The 9,546-nt window shown below is 36.7% G+C and overlaps 1 long non-coding RNA gene across 1 annotated transcript; it reads left to right on the top strand.

Annotated features, from left to right (window-relative positions):
- The first annotated feature begins 4,326 nt into the window (after positions 1-4,326).
- On the top strand, positions 4,327-7,863 carry LOC127857802 (uncharacterized). Its single transcript, XR_008038639.1, has 4 exons — positions 4,327-4,483; positions 5,257-5,318; positions 6,996-7,177; positions 7,831-7,863. It is a non-coding gene; the product is annotated as an uncharacterized LOC127857802 (long non-coding RNA).
- Positions 7,864-9,546: the final 1,683 nt, after the last annotated feature.

Here is a 9,546-nt window from a genome sequence, read left to right as displayed (position 1 = left end):
TCTGCTCGATTGAAGGCTGCGAGCTCCGCGGCGTGCCTGGAGGCATCATTGAGGCTAACGGATGTGCAACCTCAGGTCTTGACCATGAAGAACATCAAGAAACTGCTCTTTAGCTAATAAGTCTTTAAGATCCGCAGCCGGGTATGCAAGGTATGTTAACTTTCGAATGCCTTGTCCTAGCTCTTCAAGCGTCTCCGAAGTTTTCTGTCTGCGGTCATGTAACAGCACTCTGTAGAGTTCCGTCCGGCAAGGATTCGCAAAACGCTCTTCCAATACCTGCAACAGTGAGCCGTTATCCCTGGCAATCTATGCCAGTTTTCCATTTACTTGAGCATGGCCACGCAACATCACTACCAAGTGCAATCCATTGTCGTTGTAGTCCAATTGATTGATCTCAGCGCATGTTTATATTGTGTGTTTTTTTCTATCTGTGACATTTTCCGCAATTGGTTCGGGTCTATTTTCTTTTTATCACGAACATGAGTCGACAAATCAGTCCGCATGTTGTCTCACTTTAATAACTCCAGTTATTTTCCCAACTCAACTTTTCAACTTTTGCTGCGATGGCCGCATTGTAGCGCCTCATCGCCTCCATTTCTTCAAAAGAAGTGATTTAATAGCTTCGCCTTTGTCAGCCATTTTTAGGCCTGGGCTGAGATAGTGATATTCAATTAAGCTGTAACAATTTTGTCCACCAAGGCCCTATATGAAGCTTCCGCACTCCCTCGTACGATTCCCGAAGACTCCAACCCTCTTACGAAACTCTTAACTTTCAACAGGAACTCTCTGCAACCCGGGAAGCACCGTTTGAACCTTGCAGCTAACGCAGACGCCCAAATGCCTATTTATATGTGTCTTTTTCGAAGTTTAAGATGTCCTTCTGCGCCTGATGCTGAATTATGTGTGGTGACCACTATTTAGGGACTACTAACCAAACTGCTTCTGGGAACGGGGATTGCACCCGAGTCGCCGAGGTATGAAGCGCGTGTTCAACCACTGTGACTGCTTATCAAATTAAATATCTGCATATCCAGGCGAACAAAGAGCAACCTAGCCAGTGCGTCAGTAAATCTCGACAGTAAATACATTTGCGAATGCCCATTCAAATGACGAAGATAACCCATCATGTGTTTCTCTTCCACTAACACGGAAACAAACCGAATAAGTAGCGATTTCATATTAATAAAACGATATAAAACTGCTAAATAAATTACAACAAATCAGAATATTCAAAATTTATGCAGAATGGTATAGGTAATGATAATATTACAGTGAAGAAGAATGGTATAGGTAATGATAGTATTACAGTGAAGAAACCCCAAAACTTTTCGCTACAATTGCTTTTGGCGCATGTGATTAATAAGCTGTGTTCGTGATTTTTTTTATTGATTTTTTTGATAATAATGTTTAGAATTAATAAGAAAGACAAGAACAAATTATAAATTCAACACACAAGTGATAAGTTTAAACATATTTTGGTTGAAAAAATTGGATAATTGCACTTGATAATGAAAAGTTTCCGCAATGAATGTTTAGACAATCTTTAATTAAATAATTACTAATTCATTTACCTCCAACAAAATTGTATAAGTTTGATGGTGTATGATAATTTAAATTATTTGAATTTTCAAGATCTTTTGTTTGTTCTGGGACTGCCATCCATTGTTTCTCTTAAACAAGTACTTACAAACACGTCAATACCTCCATCAATTAATGTGTAAAATTGAACGCACATACTTTCAATAAAAACAGACTCCTCTTATTAATTGATATTTAAAACTTCTAAAGCAGGTATAAGAACCTACGCTCTTATGTTTCGCGCCACGACGTCACGTGCATTTACGCGTTTTACGTCATATTATAAACGTCATAACGACCACACCCCCGGAAATCCGATATGCTGTGAGAAGTTGGATGTGCTAGAAGAAGTACCTATAGATTTCGATGCATTTCGGTAGGGTAAGTATATCCAGTTTTATAATTGTTTAAAGGCATTTTTGAATTAAACTGTATTTTTTTGTATACAAATGAGGTATTACCATGTATGTTAGAAAAATCCTGGTTATTAATATTCTGGATTTATTGAAATATGGCTATTTAAAGTCGACGATGCAGGGATTTGTCCCATATTTAGCCCTTTGTTTACAAATTTCTTTAAATGTATGCCAGTGAAAAAGTTTTTGCACCGACAATTATATTAATCAATGTCCCCGAGTAACATATCCGCCAGGGTTTCTTAAAAAAATTCGTATTGATGGAAAAATTCGACTTTACATTCAACATGTAAATGAAAAAAAGATATGACATGGTGCTGTACAAAGATGTCGCGATATGACATGAGTGCAGTTCTTTTATAAACTTAAAAGCTCACTATTACAGCTGATTTATGCCCACTCTGATGCATTGTAGATTATTTTCATTGAACTTTGAGGTTTTATAATTATATCCGTTCTGAAGCTAAGTTAATTTCTAGCTTATTTGTATCTTTTTTTATTGTTTGAAAATCTCTAAGGATTGCGATATTTCCGAATTCCATACGGCGTGTTTGGGTTTAGTATTTCTTGGCTTTTTCCTTTCACCCTGCACTTCATGGGCTGCATGGCACATAATGTCAAAAATTTCAGTAGCTGATTTTTCTACCGGTTGATTCATACCTGATCCAACACTATCAAGCTTTGAAGCAACAAGATCAGCATAGGTTTGTTTGTCAATTTTGCCCCACTTTACACTAGCCACAGAAATCGATTTAGCCTTATTACAATCACCTGGTTTTACGATCAGCTCGAGTTTTATAGTAACTCTGATTGGCACATGGTCAGAGACATTTGACACTACTGGAAGAACTTCTTTTCGTTTTCGTCGCTAGAAAGTAATCTATTTCAGATTTAGACGCCCCATTTGAAGAACGTAGAGCCTACACAAGTATATTCTAATTGAAACTCATCTATGGAATTGTTAAAGGGATCTTTTCACGCTTTGGTAAATTGACAAAATTGAAAAAAGTTGTTTCAGATTCGTAAGTTTTCGTTTTAGTTATGATATTTGTCAGGAAACAGTAATACTGAACATTAACCATGCTCTAATATAGCCATTATATGCATCTTTTGACGATTTTAAAACCTAAAAATTATAAAGCGTTGCAACGCGAAACGATTGAATAATTTGGAGAGTTCTGTTTTTGTCGTTAAATTTTGTGAAACTTTGAAGATTGCTTATATAAGGTATAAAATACATCAAGAATGTGTACTCGGCGGAATAGCTCAGTAGGCTAAAGCGTTTTTACTTCAGGATCTGGCAGGACTCCAGGGGTCCAGATGGCAATGTTCTTTTCCTTTTTTTAATTTTTTTCTTGATTTTTTACTGGAGCTTTTACGATCCAATGTTTACATTTATCAATATAAAGCATTTAATGAATAAGTTAAAAAAATGCCAAAATCTGTGAAAAGGCCCCTTTAATGTTTTCTATCGGAGGTTAGTGCTCTAAGGTCTATATTTAAGTCGCCACCTATAAGAATATAGTGAGTTTCTAAACTTAGAGACAATCTAAAAAAAATCATCAATAACGCCACAAAAGTCATCAACACTAGTACTGTACCCCCGACATGGCATGTACACACACACAATGGGTGTTTTCATCTTGCAACGATTTCTGTCTCAAATTTCCACACATTGAATTCTTTCCGAACATTCATGGAGAGTGTTGACGAAACTACTTATGGATTTGTCCCACGGTATGGCCACTCCACCATATCCACGGGGTAATTGAATAGGTAACAGAACATCTTTATAGTCTTTACCTACAAAGTCTAATTGATCAGTTATTTCACCCAGGAGAGAAATTTGAATTTGGAAAAGCCAGTGTTCTTGTAGTAATATTATTTGGCATTTTTTGACATTTCTAGGATAGCATGTGTGGATGCCTTCATATCTTTACAGTTAAACGAGCCCACTCGCAATAACATGTGGTCATTGTTTGCTAAAACTTCAGATCTGATTTTGTTCCGAAAATGCCCAAAACCGAATGATGATAATGCGTGGAAGTCCACATGATGGTGATGGGTGAAGGTTGTACAGGGTGATACCGGCTGGGCCGAATAACGATCGTCGCCAATCGAGATACATCGAGTATCTCCGGAATCCTCTGCATGATAACTTGTTAAGTAGGCTAGATCGTCTGCTGATACAGAGCGTAATAATGGTTGATGTTATCTGCAGACGTGCATAACAGATCGTATAGAGGTTACAATACACTAAAGACTTTTGGTGTTCAATGCTATACCCTCTAAAAACAAAATCTTCATTGATTTGAAGACACAATTCTCTGTACGAGCACTTGCCATGACTTTATTTTTGAATATTTCTGTGTTCATGTGGTAGGGAAAACATTGTTGTATACTACAAATTCCCTGTTTTGCTTTTAGGTTGGAGACTACATAAGACTTTGACAGTTGGCGGGAAACCATCATCAACTGGAGAGATGCCGGTAAAAAGATGGCCATAAAACAGTGACCGCTGATTCGCATTGAGTTCTTTCTTACATATTGGATGACCTATGTTTTTTATTGTTTAAATCATTGCGGCTTGGAATGCTCTTTAAGAAAAGGTATGGTTATGGGGGTGTCTACGCGCAAAAGTTTGACTTTATTTTTTGTTAAAGTTATTGCTTTTACATTGAATTTGTGCAGGAAATCTTTTGGTATGTTGTGACCTAAACTAACTTATGATAAAAATGAAATGTCATCTGCAAGTGCAAAATATGACTGGGAAAGCAGATTTTTGGTCATTTCTTAGCAAAAGGGAAGAAAATAAGTGCATTAATTGCATGAATTCAGATTATTTGACCTGGAATAGTTGTTTTTCAAGTTGACCCCCCACCCTTATATAGTGGAATAAGGGCTAAATTGCTTTCCGACTTGAATTCAACCGCATATTGGTTGACCGTGTCGCGTTAATGTGTTACATGAAGTTAGAATTCAACGCCAGGGACTTTGTGATCGAGTAACGCAGCTAAAGCTTTTGCGAAAAGCATGAACATTCAAACAGAGCCCCATTTCACCGACATGGAATGGCAGGCATTTTACAGTATGGACAGTGCAGCAGATGCTTAACTAAGCCAGCCTTCATATTTAGTACAATCAGGAATTTAGCAAGCTTTATCACTTCATATTATTCATAAAAGTACACTTAAAATACATAAATGCATGTTTTTGTTTCATTTTTTTTATCTTTTTCTATTGGGTATTTTGACTTTTTCAGGTAGAGGAATGTCTTCGACTAAGTCAAGGGCCACTGGATAAGGGTTGTTGATGGCAAAACAGGTAATAATATCATTTTGTTATCATGTACACAAGCAAATAAGCATATGTATGATGCTTTAGGTGTGAAAGACTGTCATAATCAGGTTTGTGGTCACTCACACCCTTGCCGTCATGTAATTTTCCTCGCAGTTTGTATTGATAGTTCCGGGTCCTGACATGTAAAGCTCGTGCTTTGTTGGCAGCTGAAGTTGGCACTTAACAGGTTTATCCTTGTTCCTGAGCATGTATGCAGTGCAGCTGAGTTGATTTGCTACTTGTAACCCTACAATTAGCTTGTTTTTGGTATTGTTTTCTCACAATAAGCTTATATTCATGGTTCCGGCTTAAAAGGGTGTCGCGCCTTACTTAAACATAGGATTGTTATAGCAAGTATCCCCTTCATCATTTACCTTAGAGGGATTATTTTGACAAAATTTGGCACTTTCAGCAACTTGTTTTGTTTTTTATTTGGTACATGCTTCTCTCATTCAGTGATTTAATGACAGTATTGTCCTTATTCATTTTTCTTTGCATAGAAAGGTGACATGAATCATTGATATTTGTTGTGTTGAGAATTCTGCAGGAAGCTGTGTCCCCAAAAGAAGTACTAGAAACCCCTTTCAGCACACTGCCTTGATCTGAACTGCCTTTCTACCCCTGTTACTACATGGAACATCATTGCTAAGCTTATAATGCTTGCCTAAATATGTGTATTTTGTTCAATTTAACTTTTCCTTCCAGCTTAACCCCCCCCCCACAAATGAGCATTGTATTCTTTCGCTTGGTTACAAACTCCCATTTGGACCAGATTGCCACCATAAAAATAGCCTAAAGTACTTATTTTGTGTCCAAAATATGAAAATTTGTATTGTCTTGAACCTCTAAATGAGAGCTGGCAATGCATATTGACCATCTGCTGCAGTTAAAAGGCACCCATGACATTATATGCTAGAATATTTCATTGGCGGCTGGTAAATAAATGGGCACCGATCGACAATGCGCTTTCAAGATTTTACACTTTTATTGGTGTGAAATAACAAGTTATTGGAAGCTTATTGAATTCTACACTTCAAAGTATCTTTGATCTCTCATTTGACTAATTAGTTTATTGTCTTGGATGAAATTGGATTGTTTTTGCTTTGAAATTGGCATTTTTGGGATGATTAAAAAAAAACACACACAAAAAGACATTATCAAAACTGCTTAGAGTGAAATATCTAACAAATTCATTCTTTCCCCACCACACATTAGCCCCCACTTGCATGTCTATTTGGTTTGTTTTGGTATTTTATTGCAGATATTGAACACAACAGCTTTAAATCTTAAAGGGGCAGTTAAGCTTTAACAGGCCTAATATCGCCTTGTTCGGACTGAAAACACCCGCGTGTGAAAATATGATACAGAATGGCCAAACGGACAGCTAATCCAGCCAAACTTAATATATTGGTGCAATATGGATGGGAAGATAATAATATGAAAGAAAAACACATTTCAGTCAAATAAATTTCTCTTATAGGTTACAATACACTAAAGACTTTTGGTGTTCAATGCTATACCCTCTAAAAACAAAATCTTCATTGATTTGAAGACACAATTCTCTGTACGAGCACTTGCCATGACTTTATTTTTGAATATTTCTGTGTTCATGTGGTAGGGAAAACATTGTTGTATACTACAAATTCCCTGTTTTGCTTTTAGGTTGGAGACTACATAAGACTTTGACAGTTGGCGGGAAACCATCATCAACTGGAGAGATGCCGGTAAAAAGATGGCCATAAAACAGTGACCGCTGATTCGCATTGAGTTCTTTCTTACATATTGGATGACCTATGTTTTTTATTGTTTAAATCATTGCGGCTTGGAATGCTCTTTAAGAAAAGGTATGGTTATGGGGGTGTCTACGCGCAAAAGTTTGACTTTATTTTTTGTTAAAGTTATTGCTTTTACATTGAATTTGTGCAGGAAATCTTTTGGTATGTTGTGACCTAAACTAACTTATGATAAAAATGAAATGTCATCTGCAAGTGCAAAATATGACTGGGAAAGCAGATTTTGGTCATTTCTTAGGCAAAAGGGAAGAAAATAAGTGCATTAATTGCATGAATTCAGATTATTTGACCTGGAATAGTTGTTTTTCAAGTTGACCCCCCACCCTTATATAGTGGAATAAGGGCTAAATTGCTTTCCCGACTTGAATTCAACCGCATATTGGTTGACCGTGTCGCGTTAATGTGTTACATGAAGTTAGAATTCAACGCCAGGGACTTTGTGATCGAGTAACGCAGCTAAAGCTTTTGCGAAAAGCATGAACATTCAAACAGAGCCCCATTTCACCGACATGGAATGGCAGGCATTTTACAGTATGGACAGTGCAGCAGATGCTTAACTAAGCCAGCCTTCATATTTAGTACAATCAGGAATTTAGCAAGCTTTATCACTTCATATTATTCATAAAAGTACACTTAAAATACATAAATGCATGTTTTTGTTTCATTTTTTTATCTTTTTCTATTGGGTATTTTGACTTTTTCAGGTAGAGGAATGTCTTCGACTAAGTCAAGGGCCAACTGGATAAGGGTTGTTGATGGCAAAACAGGTAATAATATCATTTTGTTATCATGTACACAAGCAAATAAGCATATGTATGATGCTTTAGGTGTGAGAAGACTGTCAAACTTAGGTTTGTGGTCACTCACACCCTTGCCGTCATGTAATTTTCCTCGCAGAGTTTGTATTTGATAGTTCCGGGTCCTGACATGTAAAGCTCGTGCTTTGTTGGCAGCTGAAGTTGGCACTTAACAGGTTTATCCTGTTCCCCATGTATGCAGTGCAAGAGTGCAGCTGAGTTGATTTGCTACTTGTAACCCTACAATTAGCTTGTTTTTGGTATTGTTTTCTCACATAAGCTATATCATGGTTGCCGGCTTAAAAGGGTGTCGCGCGCTTACTTAAACATAGGATTGTTATAGCAAGTATCCCCTTTCCATTTACCTTAGAGGGATTATTTTGACCAAAATTTGGCACTTTCAGCAACTTGTTTGTTTTTTATTTGGTACATGCTTCTCTCATTCAGTGATTTAATGACAGTATTGTCCTTATTCATTTTTCTTTGCATAGAAAGGTGACATGAATCATTGATATTTGTTGTGTTGAGAATTCTGAGAAGCTGGTTCCCAAAAGAATACTAGAAACCCCTTTAAGCACACACTGCCTTGATCTGAACTGCCTTTCTAACCCCTGTACTACATGGAACATCATTGCTAAGCTTATAATGCTTGCCTAAATATGTGTATGTTGTCAATTAACTTTTCCTTCCAGCTTAACCCCCCCCACAAATGAGCATTGTATTCTTTCGCTTGGTTACAAACTCCCATTTGGACCAGATTGCCACCATAAAAATAGCCTAAAGTACTTATTTTTGTGTCCAAAATATGAAAATTTGTATTGTCTTGAACTCTAAATGAGAGCTGGCAATGCATATTGACCATCTGCTGCAGTTAAAAGGCACCCATGACATTATATGCTAGAATATTCATTGGCGGCTGGTAATAAATGGGCACCGATCGACAATGCGCTTTCAGATTTACACTTTTATTGGTGTGAAATAACAAGTTATTGAAGCTTATATGAATTCTACACTTCAAAGTATATTTGATCTCTCATTTTGACTAATTAGTTTATTGTCTTGGATGAAATTGGATTGTTTTTGCTTTGAAATTGGCATTTTTGGATGATTAAAAAAAACACACACACAAAAGACATTATCAAAAACTGCTTAGAGTGAAAATATCTACTACAAATTCATTCTTCCCCACCACACATTGCCCCACTTGCATGTCTATTTGGTTTGTTTTGGTATTTTATTGCAGATATTGAACACAACAGCTTTAAATCTTAAAGGGGCAGTTAAGCTTTAACAGGCCTAATATAGCCTTGGTTCGGACTGAAAAAACACCCGCGTGTGTGAACAATATGATACAGAATGCCAAACGGACAGCTAATCCAGCCCCAACTTAATATATTGTGCAATATGGATGGGAAGATAATAATATGAGAGAAAAACACATTTCAGTCAAAATAAATTTCTCTTATAAGTACAATACACTAAAGACTTTTGGTGTTCAATGCTATACCCTCAAAAAACAAAATCTTCATTGATTTGAAGACACAATTCTCTGTAACGAAGCACTTGCCATGACTTTATTTGAATATTTCTGTGTTCATGTGGTGGTAGGGAAAACATTGTTGT

The sequence above is a fragment of the Dreissena polymorpha genome, chromosome 14 (assembly GCF_020536995.1).
Source record: "Dreissena polymorpha isolate Duluth1 chromosome 14, UMN_Dpol_1.0, whole genome shotgun sequence".
Lineage (NCBI taxonomy): Eukaryota > Metazoa > Mollusca > Bivalvia > Myida > Dreissenidae > Dreissena > Dreissena polymorpha.
This window is presented reverse-complemented; position numbering and strand designations above follow the sequence as displayed.